Raw genomic sequence first — 14,810 nt, forward strand, 5'->3', positions numbered from 1 at the left:
CGACATTATACTCCATCTGCCAAATTTTTGCCTACTCACTTAAGCCGGTCTATGTCCCTTTGCAGATTCCTTGTGTCCTCCTCACACATTGCTCATCCTCCTATCTTTGTATCATCAGCAAACTTGGCTACTTTACACTCGGTCCCTTGTTCCAAGTAGTTAATATAGCTTGTAAATAGTTGGGGTCCCAGCACTGATGTAACCCAGCACTTGATCCCTGCAGCACCCCACTACTCACCGACACTTAGATTGTATGTTCTTGGGATGAGAGAGGCACTGGCAAGGTAATCTTTACTGTCCATCCCCAGTTGCCCTGAGGGCGTTAGGATTCAACCAATGTGCGGCTGGAGTCACATGCTGACCACACCAGGTGGAGGTGGCAGGTTCCTTTATCTGAACCAGTTGGAGGGGGGGAGGGTTCAGAGCAATTCAGCAGCTTTCATTGCCACATTATTCTTCTGGTAACTTACAAATTACCAGATGAGAGAGGGGAATAAACAGAATGAGATTAGGAGCGAGAGTGAAGTAGTGGTCTGTGGCATGTCAAGAGGACCTAGACTAGGAGGTACAAGAGTTACCAAGTCTCAGCATGGAGATCACATGCCCAATGATTGTCTCTATTAACTTTTTTTTTAAGGTTTAAGGATGAAATAGCAGCGCATTTGGAAAGCAGTGACAGGATCGGTCAAGTCAGTATGGATTTATGAAAGGGAAATCATGCTTGACAAATCTTCCGGAATTTTTTGAGGATGTAACTAGTAGAGTGGACAAGGGAGAACCAGTGGATGTGATGTATTTGGACTTTCAAAAGGCTTTTGACAAGGTTCCACACAAGTGATTGGTGTGCAAAATTAAAGCACATGTTATTGGGGGTAATGTACTGACGTGGATAGAGAACTGGTTGGCAGACAGGAAGCAGAGAGTCGGGATAAACGGGTCCTTTTCAGAATGGCAGGCAGTGACTAGTGGAGTACCACAGGGCTCAGTGCTGGGACCCCAGCTCTTTACAATATACATCAATGATTTAGATGAAGGAATTGAGTGTAATATCTCCAAGTTTGCAGATGACACTAAACTGGGTGGCGGTGTGAGCTGTGAGGAGGACGCTAAGAGGCTGCAGGGTGACTTGGACAGGTTAGGTGAGTGGGCAAATGCATGGCAGATGCAGTATAATGTGGATAAATGTGAGGTTATCCACTTTGGGGGCAAAAGCACAAAGGCAGAATATTATCTGAATGGCGGCAGATTAGGAAAAGGGGAGGTGCAACAAGACCTGGGTGTCATGGTTCATCAGTCATTGAAAGTTGGCATGCAAGTACAGCAGGTGGTGAAGAAGGCAAATAGTATGTTGGCCTTCATAGCTAGGGGGTTTGAGTGTAGGAGCAGGGAAGTCTTACTGCAGTTGTACAGGGCCTTGGTGAGGCTCCACCTGGAATATTGTGTTCAGTTTTGGTCTCCTAATCTGAGGAAGGACGTTCTTGTAGCGAAGGTTCACCAGACTGATTCCCGGGATGGGGGGACGGACATATGAGGAGAGACTGGATCAACTGGGCCTTTATACACTGGAGTTTAGAAGGATGAGAGGGGATCTCATAGAAATTTACAAGATTTTGACGGGACTGGACAGATCAGTTGTTAACCCGTGGAATTCCTTACCGCAGAGCGTTGTTGATGCCAGTTCATTGAATATATTCAAGAGGGAGTTAGATATGGCCCTTGCGGCTAAAGGGATCAAGGGGTATGGAGAAAAAGCAGGAAAGGGGTACTAAGGGAATGATCAGCCATGATATTATTGAATGGTGGTGCAGGCTCGAAGGGCCGAATGGCCTACTCCTGCACCTACTTTCTATGTTTCTATGATCGAATAGAATGTCGGAACAGGCTCGAGCGGCTGAATGGCCTCCTCTTGTTCCTATGTTCCCAAGTCTCAGGTGGGTAATGAAATCACCCTTTTTTTTTGCATTTAGGATCCTTACAACTAGCAGAAAGTAGAGACGTCCATCCAGGTTTGTCCTTAAGTTCAGTCCGGATTTCTAGAGGTATAACAGTGGTGTGCTTAACCCACTGAGCTACCCAATCAGCTGCCAATCGAGTGTTTCATTAGAACGTGACCAAATGTGCCCAAAGTCTCTTTATTCAATGGTCATTAAAAGAAGCTGCTCCAGGCGGAACATTTAAAAAGGTCACTATTTGTTTCCAGTATTTTATCAGGTCACATCTCAGTCTTCTGTTTTCCAGAGAAAAGAGCCGTAGCCTGTTCAATCTTTCCTGAAGTTCTGGTATCATTCTAGGAAATCATTTTTGCACCTTCTCTAGTTCTTCGATATCTTTTTTGTAATATGGAGACCAGAACTGTTCACAGTACTCCAAGTCCTTCAATCTTGATTGCTTTACAAGTATTCATACCATCAATATCGTGAGATGTTCTTTGGCTTCTGTGCAACTCTAACCCCCATAAATAAATTGGGAGCAATAGTTCCACCCTCAGCACAATGCTTTGCCGACTATCAGAGGGGTCAGGAGTGACTGGTGTGCAACCTCAGGTGTAAATTAATTCAGGTACAAGGGTAACGGTTAATCCTGCAACACCCTACACCAATTTACGTTATGTAGTTTCCTAATCAGAGGTATGGGCCACCCCTGGAAGCTACACTTCGCTACCAAGAATAAAGTTGAGAGCTCAACTGTAAGTGTCATTATTAAAAATAGGATCCCATACCCCAACCCCCCACACACGGTGACCACCTGCCCTCACACCCACACAATGGCACATTCAGGTTGTTCTCTTTTGAGCAGAGAAGGCTAAGAGGAGAAGTTTAAAAAAAAACTCATTCACAGGATGGGAGCGTCACGGGCAAGACCAGCATTTATTGGCCGTCCCTAACTGTCCGAGAAGGTGGTGGTGAGCCACCCTCTTGAACCGCTGCAGTCCGTGTGGTGGAGGTGCTCCCACAGTGCTGTGAGGGAGGGAGTTCCAGGATTTTGATCCAGCGACGATGAAGTCAGGATGGTGTGTGACTTTGAATCAAGAGTAAATAAAAAGAAACGGGTTGCAATTCCTGAAGGGTCAATAACCAGAGGGCACAGGTTTAGACTGAATGGCAAAATGATCAGAGGTGGGATGAGGAAAACTTTTATGTAACAAGGGGTTAGGATCGGGAATGCACTGTCTGGTAAAATGTAACAAGGGGTTAGGATTGGGAATGCACTGTCTGGTAGAATGTAACAACGGGTTAGGATCGGGAATGCACTGTCTAGTAGAATGGAGGAGGCAGATTCAATATTAGCCTTCAAAAGGGAATTGGATAAATATTTGAAGGAGAAAAGACTGCAGAGATATGGGGAAAGAGTGGGGCTGACTAGATTGCTCTATGAAAGAGCTAGTGGGGTATGATTCGGCTCAGTAACCATCCCAGCTGGTTCCCTGATGACTACAATTAATGGACAGTAACCCACTCCCTCTCTCCCCCCCCGCCCCGCGATCTCCAAATGTTGCGGCTACTTTGAATAATTTATAAAGGATGTTGATACTTATTCTGAGCCCAGGCTCTGATGGCGAGTTAGCCCAAGAGTCAGTTATTGAGAATTGAAAGTCAGCCAATGTCGCAGTAACCCATTCCCCCAGAACATGAGGTGACTCAGTCTGTGCTGCTGCCCCAGAGGATGTACGGTTATCTGATCAGCACTTTACAATCTGATAGAGGAGTTCTTACACATAAATAAATGCAAACGGCTTACATTTAAACCACACTGCAGATCAGGGACTCAGATTGCACTGTTGCTGATATATTTCTTTTTGCACAAATCAGAGCAAGTACTACAACTATTGAGCAGACAGATAGCCTTCCTGCTTTGTTCAGTTGATGCAACATGTAACTAAATGGCAAACTATACCAGAGTACAGCACGGTAATTTGCCCAAAGCTTTTGCACAAAGTAAAACATCTGGATTATCATCAGTAGATACAATCGATAAATCCCTTTCAGTGGTGTATGAATGAGCTGGATTAACATCTCTTGTTCAAGGGTTAGAAGCGGTAACCCTCGTAAAGGATGTTGATATTTATTCTGAGCCCAGGCTGCAATGGCAACTCATTATTTATTGGCGGAGTTCAAAGTCAGCCAATGCCACAGTAACCCATTCCCCCAGCTCTTTATCCTCCCGACCACAAGTGATCAGGGCGGAGGAATGATGAGGGATCGTAGTGGAGATTTGGTCGGGAGATCGTGGCGGAGGTGCAGCAAATATTTGTGGTGGAGGAGCGGCGAGAGATCGTGGCGGAGGTGCAGCGAATGAGGGTACAGGGCCCAGGGGCAGCCTGGGCCAGCCCACACTGCGATGTGTGCGCGCACTAGGTCCATGCAGAAGAGCAGGTCTCGAGTCGTCCTGGTTAACCCTAGCCACTGGGTAAAGGCCTAGCTCTGTCAAGCCCGTGTGGTGGCTGATGTGCAACGGTCACCACACGTTAAACAAATCCATGCACAGGCATCTTCCACCCCCTCAATTGGAGTTCAGGACTGGAACATCGGGTCCTTCACTGAAACATCTGTGAACTCATGTGGAAGCAAGTCATCCTCGTTCGAGGGACCGCCTGTGATAATGAACCTGTTCCCCCAGAACATGAGGTGAGACATGAGGTGCCCCAGAGGATGGACGGTTATCTACTCATCAGTTGGTGGCAAACTCCAAAGATAACATGAATGAGCACTTGGGACTGCATGGGCCAATTGGCAGCTATTGGCAACAAAGACGAGTTGTGTTTGCCAAATGTAAGAGTTTGCCCGAAGAGTGGATTGACTGGATAGATAAAGGGAACTCAGTAGATGTAGCATATATGGATTTTGAGAGGTTGTTCAATAAGATGTCTCAAGAGGCTTGTTAGAAAACTAGCAGTGTGGATAGAAGTTTGATGATTGACTCAAAACAGAGTTGGGGTAAATGGATAGAAACCTAGAAAATAGGTGCAGGGGTAGGCCATTCGGCCCTTCGAGCCTGCACCACCATTCAATATCATGGCTGATCATTCCCTCGGTACCCCTTTCCTGCTTTCTCTCCATACCCCTTGATCCCATTAGCAGTAAGGGCCATATCTAACTCCCTCTTGAATATATCCAATGAACTAGCATCAACAGCTCTCTGCGGCAGGGAATTCCACACTCTGAGTGAAGAAGTTTCTCCTCATCTCGATCCAAAATGGGCTACCCCTTATGCTAAGACTGTGTCCCCTGGTTCTGGACTTCCCCAACATCGGGAACATTCTTCCCACATCTAACCTGTCCAGTCCTGTCAGAGTCTTACACGTTTCTACGAGATCTCCTCTCATCCTTCTAAACTCCAGCGAATAAAGGCCCAGTTGATCCAGTCTCTCCTCATAGGTCAGTCCTGCCATCCTGGGAATCAGTCTGGTGAACCTTTGCTGCACTCCCTCAATAGCAGGAACATCCTTCTTCAGATTAGGAGACCAAAACTGAACACAATATTCCAGGTGAGGCCTCACTAAGGCCCTGTACAACTGCAGTAAGACCTCCCTGCTCCTATACTCAAATCCCCTAGCTATGAAGGCCAACATGTCATTTGCCGCCTTCCCCGCCTGCTGTACCTGTATGCCAACTTTCAATGACTGATGAACCATGACACCCAGGTCTCGTTGCACCTCCCCTTTTCCTAATCTGCCGCCATTCAGATAATATTGTGTCTTCGCGTTTTTGCCCCTTAAGTGGATAACCTCACATTTATCCACATTATACTGCATCTGCCATGCATTTGCCCACTCATCTAACCTGTCCAAGTCACCCAGCAGCCTCTTAGCGTCCCCCTCACAGCTCACACCGCCACCCAGTTTAGTGTCATCTGCAAACTTGGAGATATTACACTCAATTCCTTTATCCAAATCATTAATGTATATTGTAAATAGCTGGGATCCCAGCACTGAGCCCTGCGGCACTCCACTCGTCACTGCCTGCCATTCTGAAAAGGACCAGTTAACCCCGACTCTCTGCTTCCTGTCTGCCAACCAGTTCTCTATCCATGTCAGTATATTACCCCCAATACCATGTGCTTTGATTTTGCACACCAATCTCTTGTGTGGGATCTTGTCAAAAGCCTTTTGAAAGTCCAAATACACCACATCCACTGGTTCTCCCTTGTCCACTCTACTAGTTACATCCTCAAAAAATTCCAGAAGATTTGTCAAGCAGGATTTCCCCTTTCATAAATCCATACTGACTTGGACCGATCCTGTCACTGCTTTCCAAATGCGCTACTATTTCAACCTTAATAATTGATTCCAACATTTTCCCCTCTACTGATGTCAGGCTAACCGGTCTATAATTACCCGCTTTCTCTCTCCCTCCCTTTTTAAAAAGTGGTGTTACATTAGCCACCCTCCAGTCCACAGGAACTGATCCAGAGTCGATAAACTGTTGGAAAATGATCACCAATGCATCCACTATTTCTAGGCCCACTTCCTTAAGTACTCTGGAATGCAGACTATCAGGCCCCGGGGATTTATCGGCCTTCAATCCAATCAATTTCCCGAACACAATTTCCCGCCTAATAAGGATATCCTTCAGTTCCTCCTTCTCACAAGACCTTCTGTCCCCTAGTACTTCCGGAAGGTTATTTGTGTCTTCCTTCGTGAAGACAGAACCAAAGTATTTGTTCAATTGGTCTGACATTTCTTTGTTCTCCATTATAAATTCACCTGAATCTGACTGCAAGGGACCTTTGTTTGTCTTTACTAATCTGTTTCTCTTCACATATCTATCGAAGCTTTTGCTATAGAAGTTTTTATGTTCCCGGCAAGTTTCTTCTCGTACTCTATTTTCCCCCTCTTAATTAAACCCTTTTTCCTCCTCTGCTGAATTCTAAATTTCTCCCAGTCCTCAGGTTTGCTGCTTTTTCTTGTCAATGTGTATGCCTCTTCCTTGGATTTAACACTATCCTTAATTTCCCTTGTTAGCCACAGTTGAGCCAGCTTCCCAGTTTTATTTTTACTCTAGACAGTGATGTACTATTGCTGAACTTCATCCATGTGATCTTTAAATGTTTGCCATTGCTTATCCACCATAACCCCTTTAAGTATCACTCGCCAGTCTATTCTAGCCAATTCACGTCTCAAACCATCGAAGTTACCTTTCCCCAAGTTCAGGACCCTAGTCTCTGAATTAACTGTGTCACTCTCCATCTTAATAAAGAATTCTACCATATTATGGTCACTCTTCCTCAGGTGGCCTCGCACAACAAGATTGCTAATTAGTCCTTTCTCATTCTGCATCACCCAGTCTAGGATGGCGAGCTCCCGAGTTGGTTCCTCGACATATTGGTCTAGAAAACGATCCCTAATACACTCCAGGAAATCCTCCTCCACCGCATTGCTACCAGTTTGGTTAGCCCAATCAATATGTAGATTACAGTCGCCCATGGTAACTGCTGTACCTTTATTGCATGCATTCCTAATTTCTTGTTTGATGCTGTCCCCAACCTCACTACTACTGCATCTGATGTTGCTCAGATTGGAGAAGGGTTGGGAGTTGTGTACCTCAGGGGTCAGTGCTAGGCCCACTTTGGTTCATATATACACTTGGAAGCAGGGAACACCATCACTGAAGCAAATAGTCTTCCACTTGCAATCGTGATGCTGGGGAGGGGAGTGGTGTAGAGAAAGACCGAGGCGTGTATAGAGAGAGACGGGGAGAATCCAGAGATTCTGTGACACTTCAAATTTCCTCTGCACAGAGTTTCAGAAGAAAGTCACAATACCATTGAACACACAGTTGCATCATCCAGTTCCAGGAAATTTTTCAATTGTGCCGCCCCTCCCACAGTCGCTCTCAGTCATCATCTGGCAGGTAACCACTGCTCTCTTTATAACCAAAATAATCCAGTAGTCCAGAATCGTACAATGCTACCCTGCAGGAACAGGACATTCGCCCCATCAAATCTGCACCAGTAATTTTCTTCACGTGCTGCCCAGTCTGATCCCAGTTTCCCACTCAGACCTCATACCCTTTAATATTTTTTTAAGTAACTTTTTAATTCTCTTGTGAAAATCCATCATGACAGTACTACATCAATCCAGGAAAACAGACTATTCCTTCATGTACAATATAGAAACAGAAAATGCTGCAAATCTCAGCGGGTCAAGCAGCATCTGTGGAGAGAAAGAGTTAACGTTTCAGGTCGATGACCCTTTATCAGAACTGGAGAAAGTCCGAAATTAACAGATTCTTAAGGAGCACCGAAAGACGGAGGGGAGGAAAGAACAAAAGGGAAATCATGTTTAACTAATTTACTGGAATTCTTTGAGGATACAACGAGCATGGTGGATAGAGGTGTACCGATGGATGTGGTGTATTTAGATTTCCAAAGGCATTCGATAAGCTGCCACACAAAAGGTTACTGCAGAAGATAAAGGTACGCAGAGTCAGAGGAAATGCATTAGCATGGATAGAGAATTGGCTGCCGAACAGAAAGCAGAGAGTCGGGATAAATGGGTCCTTTTCGGGTTGGAAATCGGTGGTTAGTGGTGTGCCACAGGGATCGGTGCTGGGACCACAACTGTTTACAATCTACATAGATGACCTGGAAGAGGAGACAGAGTGTAGTGTAACACAATTTGCAGGTGACACAAAGATTAGTGGGAAAGCGGGTTGTGTAGAGGCTGCAGAGAGATTTAGATCGGTTAAGCGAATGGGCTAAGGTTTGGCAGATGGAATACAATGTCGGAAAGTGAGGTCATCCACCTTGGGGAAAAAAAAAAACAGAAAAAGGGAATACTATTTGAATGGGGAGAAATTACAACATGCTGCAGTGCAGAGGGACCTGGTGCATGAAACCATGAATCCCAAAGAGTTAGTTTGCAGGTAATCAGGAAGGTGAATGGACTGTTGGCCTTCATTGCGAGAGGGATGGAGTACAAAAGCAGGGAGGTCCTTCTACAACTGCATAGGGTATTGGTGAGGCCGCACCTGGAGTACTGCGTGCAGTTTTGGTCGCCTTACTTAAGGAAGGATATACTGGCTTTGGAGGGGGTACAGAGACGATTCACTAGGCTGATTCCGGAGATGAGGGGGTTACCTGATGATGATAGATTGAGTAGACTGGGTCTTTACTCGTTGGAGTTCAGAAGGATGAGGGGTGATCTTACAGAAACATTTAAAATAATGAAAGGGATAGACAAGATAGAGGCAGAGAGGTTGTTTCCACTGGTCGGGGAGACTAGAACTAGGGGGCACAGCCTCAAAATACGGGAGAGCCAATTTAAAACCGAGTTGAGAAGGAATTTCTTCTCCCAGAGGGTTGTGAATCTGTGGAATTCTCTGCCCAAGGAAGCAATTGAGGCTAGCTCATTGAATGTATTCAAGTCACAGATAGATAGATTTTTAACCAATAAGGGAATTAAGGGTTACGGGGAGCGGGCGGGTAAGTGGAGCTGAGTCCACGGCCAGATCAGCCATGATCTTGTTGAATGGCGGAGCAGGCTCGAGGGGCTAGATGGCCGACTCCTGTTCCTAATTCTTATGTTCTGATGTTCTGTGATAAGGTGAAAGACGGGCGAGCTTTGTCCTGTCCTGACCCATAACAGCAATGAGACGAGTGAGCCTATACTCCTTGGAATTTAGAAGAATGAGAGGTGATCTTATTGAAACATATAAGATTCTGAGGGGGCTCGACAGGGTGGATGCAGAGGATGTTTCCCCTCGTGGGGGAATCTAGAACTATGGGGGCATAATTTCAGAATAAGGGGTCGCCTATTTAAAACAGAAATGAGGAGGAATTTCTTCTCTCAGAGGGTCGTGAATCTTTGGAATTCTCTGCCCCAGAGAGCTGTGGAGGCTGGGTCATTGAGTATATTTAAAGTGGAGATAGACAGGTTTTTGAATGATAAGGGAGTCAAGGATTATGGGGAGCAGGCAGTGAAGTGGAGCTGAGGCCAGGATCAGATCAACCATGATCTTATTAAATGGTGGAGCAGGCTCGAGGAACCAAATGGCCTACTTCTGCTCCTATTTCTTATGAGCTGTTAAATATTTTGGGCATTTTTGGTTGAGGGATGATTGTTTGCCAGGACACCCAAATCTGGAATTCCAAAAACCGGAAGTGTCCAAAAAAAGTGACTTTTTAAAAAAAAAAGAAAGAGAGAAGCACATTGCAGATGGAGTGGTCCGACGGGCGATCGGTCTGAGACTTGCCGACTGACCCACGTGTGACCTGACCCACGCAGTCTTAATGTCTGACCCAAAATCTGGAAAAATGCGAAAACCAGCACAGCCATGGCGGATTCAGGATATTGTACCTGTAATACCGGAGGTTTTTGACCACCTTATCAACTTGCCCTGCCACCTTTAAGGTGCAAACGGACACCAAAGTTTCTCTGCTCATCGACACTTTCCAAAATGGTGCCATTTATAGTCTTCTGTCTTTCCATACTAGTCCTCCCAAAGCACCTCACTTCACACTTTCCCCACACTGAACTCCATTTGCTCAAGGTTCATTGCAGTGCAGTCCTTTCACATCCAATGCACAGCTGGAATTTTAATTTAGCTCAAAAGAATGAGGTGAAAGCCTCCTTCCAGAGTTGAGGCAGTTTTACACCAAAATTCTAAAGGGGCGAAGTGTGTTAGAAAGACAAGCCTGAAGGCTCTGTGCCTCAATGCGAGGAGTATTCGGAATAAGGTGGACGAATTAACTGCGCAGATAGCAGTTAACGGGTATGATATAATTGGCATCACGGAGACATGGCTCCAGGGTGACCAAGGCTGGGAACTCAACATCCAGGGGTATTCAACATTCAGGAAGGATAGACAGAAAGGAAAGAGGCGGGGTGGCATTGCTGGTTAAAGAGGAAATGAATGCAATAGCAAGAAAGGACATTAGCCTGGATGATGTGGACTAGGTATGGGTGGAGCTACGGAATACCAAGGGGCAGAAAACGCTTGTGGGAGTGGTGTACAGACCATCAAACAGTCGTAGTAAGGTTGGGGACAGCATCAAACAAGAAATGTTTGAGGAGGACAAAGGGTTTAATTAAGAAGGGGGAAAATAAGAGTACGAGAAGCAGCTTGCCGGGAACATAAAAACTAACTGCAAAAGCTTCTATAGATATGTGAAGAGAAAAAGATTAGTGAAGACAAACGTAGGTCCCTTGCAGTCAGGTTCAGGTGAATTTATAACAGGGAACAAAGAATGGCGGACCAATTGAACAAATACTTTGATTCTGTCTTCATGAAGGAAGACACAAATAACCTTCCGGAAGTACTAGGGGACTGAGGGTCTGGTGAGAAGGAGGAACTGAAGGATATCCTTATTAGGCGAGAAATTGTGTTAGGGAAATTGATGGGATTGAAGGCCGATAAATCCCCAGGGCCTGATAGTCTGCATCCCAGAGTACTTAAGGAAGTGGGCCTAGAAATAGTGGATGCATTGGTGATCATTTTCCAACAGTCTATCGACTCTGGATCAGTTCCTATGAACTGGAGGGTAGCTAATGTAACACCACTTTTTAAAAAGGGAGGGAGCCAGAAAACGGGTAATTATAGACCGGTTAGCCTGACATCAGTAGTGGGGAAAATGTTGGAATCAATTATTAAGGATGAAATAGCAGCACATTTGGAAAGCAGCGACAGGATCGGTCCAAGTCAGCATGGATTTATGAAGGGGAAATCATACTTGACAAATCTTCTGGAATTTTTTGAGGATGTAACTAGTAGAGTGGATAAAGGAGAACCAGTGGATGTGGTGTATTTGGACTTTCAAAAGGCTTTTGACAAGGTCCCACACAAAAGATTGGTGTGCAAATTCAAAGCGCATGGTATTGGGGGTAATATACTGACATGGATAGAGAACTGGTTGGCAGGCAGGAAGCAGAGAGTCGGGATAAACGGGTCCTTTTCAAAATGGCAGGCAGTGACTAGTGGAGTGCCGCAGGGCTCAGTGCTGGGACCCCAGCTCTTTACAATATACATCTATGATTTGGATGAAGGAATTGAGTGTAATGTCTCCAAGATACTAAACTGGGTGGCAGTGTGAGCTGTGAGGTGGATGCTAGGAGGCTGCAGGGTGATTTGGACAGGTTAGGTGAGTGGGCAAATGCATGGCAGATGCAGTATAATATGGATAAATGTGAGGTTATCCACTTTGGGGGCAAAAACTCAAAGACAGAATATTATCTGAATGGCAGATTAGGAAAAGGGGAGGTGCAATGAGACGTGGATGTCATGGTTCATCAGTCATTGAAAGTTGGCATACAGTTACAGCAGGCGGTGAAGGTGGTAAATGGTATGTTGGCCTTCATAGCTGGGGGATTTGAGGATAGGAGCAGGGAGGTCTTACTGCAGTTGTACAGGGTCTTTTTGAGGCCTCACCTGGAATATTGTGTTCAGTTTTGGTCTCCTAATCTGAGGAAGGATGTTCTTGCTATTGAGGGAGTGCAGTGAAGGTTCACCAGACTGATTCCTGGGATGGCTGGACTGACATATGAGCAGAGACTGGATCAACTGGGCCTTTACACATTGGAGTTTAAAGGATGAGAGGGGATCTCATTGAAACATAAGATTCTGATGGGACAGGACAGGTTAGATGCAGGAAGAATGTTCCCGATGTTGGGGAAATCCAGAACCAGGGAACACAGTCTTAGGATAAGGGGTAAGCCATTTAGGACTGAGATGAGGAGAAACTTCTTCACAAGAGTTGTTAACCTGTGGAATTCCCTGCCGCAGAGTTGTTGATGCCAGTTCATTGGATATATTCAAGAGGGAGTTAGATATGGCCCTCACAGCTAAGGGATATGGAGAGAAAGCAGGAAAGGGGCACTGAGGTGAATGATCAGCCATGATCTTATTGAATGGTGGTGCAGGCTCGAAGGGCCGAATGGCCTACTTCTGCATCTATTTTCTATGTTTCTATGTTTTAAACCTGGTCTTAAGTGCCTTGTGTAGGAATGTGGAAATGTTGAGGGTATATGGGGCGATACTGCGACGCTGCAATTAAAGGCATATTAATGGACGGTGTAAATGGAAAGCTGTCTTATGTGGCCCCTCAGAGCTGGATACAGTGCCTTTGGGTGCAACTGTAAACAAGCTCCAGGAAGCCCAGGGGATCGGGTGGAATGCCAGTCTTGCATTTCCGCCCAATATTACTTATTGACTTCAACAGAGAGTGAAATCGGGCCGGGCATAAAACCAGCGCTGTGCCCGATCTGGTCAGTGACCCGACTCACGAGTTGGGTTAAAATAGCCCTGTGTGTCAGAAACAGAAATGTTCCAATCTCCAAAACCTCCACCCATCGCCTCACTGAACGTACACAGATACTAATTTCAAAATGAACTCAAAGACCAGCTCAGCATAAGTACTCGTCTCTTTTTTCGCACTAACACACCCGTCAGAGACCGCGGATCGAAATCTGGTTTCATAAGGAAGCTAACGTCGTCTACAGATTACTGCCACCAACACTTCAATCATTTTTCACATGAAAAGACATTCATCTCTAACACTGCCCACGGTGACTTGCATAGTTAAATAAGCTGACCTACATAGAGGTTCCACGGGCAGTCGGGTTCCACCACGAGTAAAGGCACTTCTGCCAGCGCACCATCTTTGCTGCAGTTTCTCTGGTTTCTGTGCTAGGAACAATACTGCCCACCCAATATCACGTCAAAGCCAATGACCATTTCTATAACATTAGCCACACCTACCTCAGCTCGTCTGTTGCAGATATCCTCATCCGTGCCTTTGCCACATTGTCAGCCACGTGGGGGCCCACGGTCTAGACACCCCACCCACCTTCCTTAAAACCTGCTTCCTTGACCAATTTCCTACACCAACCCATCTCTTTTGTCACAGACACCATATTGTCTGATTTTGCCTTTGTGAAGTACTTTGGTACATTTGTCTATGCTGAAGGCGCTCAATAAAATGCGGTTATAATCCAATACCGCCACATAGATACGACAGACTTGCATTTATATAGCACCTTTCACAACCACCGGACGTCCCAAAGCACTTTACAGCCAATGAAGTACTTTTTGAAGTGCAATCACTGTTGTAATGTAAGAAACACGGCAGCCAATTTGTGCACAGCAAGCTCCCACAAACAGCAACGCGATAATGACCAGATAATCTGTTTTAGATGTTGATTTGAGGGATACATATTGGCCAGGACACCGGGAATAACTGCCCTGCCTTTCTTCTAAATAGTGCCATGGGATCTCTTACGCCCACCAGAGAGCATAGACCTTGCTCTCGGGCACTTGGTTTAACGTCTCATCCGAAAGACGGTACCTCCGACAGTTCAGCGCTCCCTCAGTACTGCCACGAGTGTCAACCTAGATTATGGGCTCAAGTGTCTGGAATGGGACTTGAACCCATAACTGTCTGACTCAGAGGTGAGAATGCTACCAATTGAATCATGACTGGCACACTAAGATACAGCAGTGATACAGGAATGCATTCCAGATGTGCGCACACTGCACCAAATACCATCAGCACTGCCAGAACAGCTGCCCTAATTGCACTGCTCAGAATGATTATTCTGCAGCTCACAACCAAGAAAAACCTCACACCCACAAGGTCCTTTCAATATAATCAGAGCCACAATTGTGCTATGCGATAAATCATATAAACCAACACTTGGCCAGTTGCAAGTTAAGCCGGTTTATGCACTCTGAATATTGTAACTCGTGGCAAACTGCATGCAAATCATTTCACTTCACTATTAGGCAGAGAGCCCAAGTGAAGGAGTTTGATCAAAGCTTGTGGTGTATCTGTATTACAAAAGGACTTTCATGTGGTTTCTTCATTAGAGTTAGTTA

At 45.5% G+C, this 14,810-nt stretch overlaps 1 protein-coding gene across 1 annotated transcript in view; it reads right to left on the reverse strand.

Moving 5' to 3' along the window:
- mcm3 (minichromosome maintenance complex component 3) overlaps positions 1-14,810 on the reverse strand; it is a 61,424-nt gene that overhangs the window by 14,552 nt on the left and 32,062 nt on the right. The window lies entirely within an intron of this gene.

This window comes from Pristiophorus japonicus, chromosome 9, assembly GCF_044704955.1.
Source record: "Pristiophorus japonicus isolate sPriJap1 chromosome 9, sPriJap1.hap1, whole genome shotgun sequence".
In the NCBI taxonomy this organism is placed as follows: Eukaryota; Metazoa; Chordata; class Chondrichthyes; family Pristiophoridae; genus Pristiophorus; species Pristiophorus japonicus.